At 37.4% G+C, this 4,756-nt stretch overlaps 1 protein-coding gene across 1 annotated transcript in view; it reads right to left on the bottom strand.

Annotated features, from left to right (window-relative positions):
* Positions 1 to 4,756, bottom strand: part of LOC135054963 (zinc finger protein OZF-like) — a 235,191-nt gene that overhangs the window by 130,871 nt on the left and 99,564 nt on the right. The gene's annotated exons all lie outside the window — the stretch shown is intronic.

Genomic DNA, 4,756 nt, shown 5'->3' with positions numbered 1-4,756 from the left:
AAAAGAGTCTAAAAATGTAAAATAATTGTGACTAAGAATAATTCTGATAAAATCACAAATCCCATTCTTATGTAGAACCGACATCTCATTGTCTCTGTCTAAAAATTTCCGACATGCTGCAATGCCCTTGTCATGTTCAATGCAGGTATATAAGCTCTGGATGTCGATCGTCACCCACAGGTAGGTGTCCTTCCACTCTATTTGTGCCACAAGAGCTATGATACTACTTGTATCCTTTAGATATGAAGGTAGATCTGACACATACTTGCTCAGGAAAATATCAATACACTCGGATAAGTTGGACGTCAGAGACCCAATCCCTGCGATAATGGGTCGGCCTGGTGGTTTTGACAAAGACTTATGTATCTTTGGCAAAAAATAGAAGACAGGAATATGTAGCAAAGAAAATGTACAATCTCACTTTTTGCGCTCCAATTGTCCCTTCACTTGAGTTGTCCTCTCACCGATATCAGGGTTTACATGGAACAAAGAATTAAACATATCATAGTGTAATACTGTATATACACAGAGTCCTTTCCACGGTGTTGACGAGGAAAAAAAGGTGATGGAGAACAGTCCCAGAGGAGATCAGACGTCCACCTTCTTATGGGGTCACCAAAGTGATGTAATGGGGACTTGACAGATTTCTTACATGTATGCTTACTTGTATCAGTGTAGTAGAACACCAATAAAGGTTTCTTTAATGAAGATGAAATTCTTCTTAGACCTCATGACGTGGATGGATACCACTCATGCAGTATTGTGTGGAAATTAAGAAAGAAGGGGGAGGACAATTAGGGCAAACCAAAACCCTTTTTATTTTTTATAAGAAAATTCAAACAAACAAATAGTCGTACCCAAATTGGGAAACAGAGATGGACTTCAGCTGACAAGGAAAAATCCGGAATTTACAATGTCATATGTTCCCCTCAGTGGATAGACTGGTTTAAAACATTGATAAAACACTGTATCAACGCGTTTCGACGCACGGAGGCGTCTTTATCAAGATTAAACAGTGTGTTTAACTATAATAAAAAAGACATCAATCAGAAAATTAACCATATTTATAAAATTCCCATAAACATTTCCATAAAAACCTGACATGAAACATACCACTGGCGTGCAGCCTCTCACATGGGGTCAGCTGGATGAAATGAAACCCAAACTGACCTCCCTTAAATAGCAAAGAACTGGTGTGTTTTTAACCAATAGATTAGAATCTCACATGGTGGACATTTAAATGCACCAATTATATACAAACCCTTTGAGGTTTATTTGCATAATTGGCGCCAAACTCCGTGCTTTAATCCTACTGACGATATGAACCAGCGGCCTATCGCCATGGTAACATATACAACCCGCTAATGAGAACAGATGTCCTCCGTCCACTATCCTGACAGCGCATCCCGCTGTCATAGCAATCCGGCCGGAACTTGCCCGAACGATGATCACGTGACGCACGTTAGTCTTGTGTGCGTCTTGACCTACATCCGCGTTACCATTCCCATGACTGCAGGCTGAACAGACAGCCGAATGTAGTCACGTGTCCGCGCTTCCTCCAACCGTAGCCTTTCACGTTTCCATGGGAACCCGTCGTGTCTAATTGTGTGGAATCGCATGACACGCTTCCTTCCCATAGATTCTAACAAATAATGTCCAATATGTTGTGATCAAATATATGGTTTCCAACAAAAATATATATAAATCGGGGATGAATCTTAGAGACGGATACCTTTATATTAACTATGGGATAAATTTTACCCATTTCAAAGATGGCTGCCGGATTTACACAGTATCATACATTAAAGTGAATGAACTTTCTAACAACCATTAATTACGTATGTAAACCGTGGTTTTGATTAAAAAGATGCAGTTATAAATCTTAGACATGTATTATACTGTGATATATCCATTAGCCTCTATCAAAGATGGCCGCCATGATTAGGTCAGCCCTACATAGTGTGGGCAAAGCGATCAATAATATGTACACAAGAACAAATGGATGGTAAACGATACAATATAGGATTTCGAAATCATGATTAAGACCATGGGGTTTAAGACTGTTGAATTCATAGATATTTCTCATTTCTGCTTTTACTAACCTATTATCTCTATCCCTTGTGCGCCAGTTGTTTTTTATCCATTTTATGGCACAAAAGCTCTTTATCCCCTTTACTGACATATCATGTTTCTCTTTAAAATGTAATGAGAAAGGATGGTTTCTATTTCCATTGATAATATTCCTAGCATGTTCGGCCCATCGAATCTTCACCTGACGCTTTGTTTTTCCTATATATAATAGATTGCATTTACATATTATACCATATATCAGGTAATCTGTATGGCATGTGATAAATTCATCAATTTTGATGGTTTTCTTATCCCAACAAAAATTGGTCACTTTCGACTCACGACTTGGGCAGGCTTTGCACATTTTACAATCTCCACATCGATAAAAACCTTTATTTCTGGGAAGAAAATGCTTACCATCCATATATAGGGCACTGGATACAAGATTGCTTTTAATATTTGGTGCCCTCCTGTGGGTGAATTTGGGTTTATCAGGTAAGATTTCCTTTAGGATCTCATCTTTCAATAGAATCTTCCAATTATTCCTGATAATGCCTTCAATCTTTTTATGTTGTTTATTGAACTGTGTATGGAAGGATACTTGAAAATTGGAAGTATTAGTGGCTGTCTTATTCTTACTTTTTAGCAATGTGAGTCTATCTACCCTACCAACTTCCTCTGATGTTTGTAAGAGTTTAGCTGCCTCATAACCCTTATCTGCAAAACTCTTAACCATCACGGAAGCTTGTTCTTTATATTTAACATTATTTAAACAATTCCTGCGTAGTCTGAGCAGTTGGCCTCTCGGTACATTCTCCAGCCAAATAGGTAAGTGATTGCTATCCAGAGGTATATATGTATTGCAGTCAGTTGGTTTCACATAATTACTAGTAGTGAGAACTCCTTCCAATATTTCAATATTTAAATCCAAAAAGTGAACAGACACTCGGCTACTATCAAAAGATAACTGGATATTTAAATTGTTATCATTCAAATATTGACAAAATTCATGAAGGGAAGATTCATCACCCCTCCAAATGAAAATAATATCATCAATGTACCGCCACAACCGCACCAAACTCGCGCCCCAGCCATGACCCATCCAAACATGAGACTCCTCCCACCTAGTCATAAATAGATTGGCATAGCTGGGCGCGAACCTGGTGCCCATGGCGGTACCAACTAGCTGTTTATAAAAAGAACCATCAAAATTAAAATAATTGTTTTTGAGAATGAATGATATGCCATCAAGGATAAAATTGGACAGAGTGTTATCAAAATTAGCTTGATCCAATGTGGCCTTAATGGCTTCTAGACCATCCGTATGAGAGATAATAGTGTATAGGGAAGATACATCAGCAGTTGTAATGATAAAGTCATCTTCCCATTGTAAATCTGAAAGATAATTCAATATATCCCTAGTGTCCTTAAGGTGTGACTTACCCTGTATTACAAGGGGCTGCAGATGATAATCTATATATGCCGATAAATTAGACGTAATGGAATTAGTTTCTGCCACTATTGGCCTTCCAGGGGGATTAGTCGTGCTTTTGTGCACTTTGGGAAGAAGGTACAACACTGGTATCGAAAAATTTTCATTTATCAAATACTGGGCAGCCCCTTCATCAATGGTTCCCAAATTCACGTATTGACTTACCATTTGATCTCATGATTTAAAAATATTATTTGATGGATCACTTTTAAGTTTTACATATGTGACCCCATCCTCAAATTGTCGTAAACCTTCTTTAATATAATTTTCCCTGTCCATAACAACAATCCCTCCCCCCTTATCCACTGGTTTGAGGATAATTTCATGGTTCTCTTGTAAGTTTTTGAGACATTCCCGTTCTTTTTTGTTCAGATTGTTAATTTTATTTGGGACTGCTTTTTTAAGCTGATTAAATTCATCCAAAATACTTTTGTAAAATGTGTCTACGAAACATCCTTTGCTATGGATGGGATAAAAAACAGATTTTCTCTTGAAAGGGGTGACTTGTTTCTCTATCTCTGGTTCTGTGCCATCCTTGAAGAACCTTTTTAATGATAATTTTCGGATGAACTTTTGTAAGTCTACATATAGATTAAAATGATTAATATCATTAGTGGGGCAGAATTTAAGTCCTTTTTTCAGGACATGGGATTCTATCTCATTCAGCACATATTAACTCAGATTAAAAAAATTTATACCCTCAATTTTATCAACTGTATCACTGATAACTCCAGTATCAGTGTCTTGTTCTCCTAATATTACCGGACTAACAACAGATTTCTTATTCTTCCTTTTTAGGATTTTGGAGCGTTTTCCTCCTCTTTTCCCTCTCTTTCTGCCCTTGGGATGTATATTATTGGTGACACTTGATTCAGTTCCCTTTAATGGTATCTCTTTAGGAAGTGTGTCTTCCCCAAAAAATGTTGTTCATCATCATAGTTGGATTGTGTTCTAAATCTCCCCTTGGGTGTATTAGTTACCAATGTATTGTGGCCCACATTTTCAGAATGAAACTTTCTCATGGTAGTTTCATTTTCACGATAACGTGGCCACTGATGTTCTCTTTTTTGTCCATACTCTCTCCCAACTGGTCTACCCCTTTGATTGGTAGCAGAGAATCTATTTGATTCATTTTTTGATTAATTAGAGGAGACCTGTAAGATGTATACTCTGGTTTATAATGGGAGACTTGAT

Source organism: Pseudophryne corroboree, chromosome 3, assembly GCF_028390025.1.
Source record: "Pseudophryne corroboree isolate aPseCor3 chromosome 3, aPseCor3.hap2, whole genome shotgun sequence".
Lineage (NCBI taxonomy): Eukaryota > Metazoa > Chordata > Amphibia > Anura > Myobatrachidae > Pseudophryne > Pseudophryne corroboree.
This window is presented reverse-complemented; position numbering and strand designations above follow the sequence as displayed.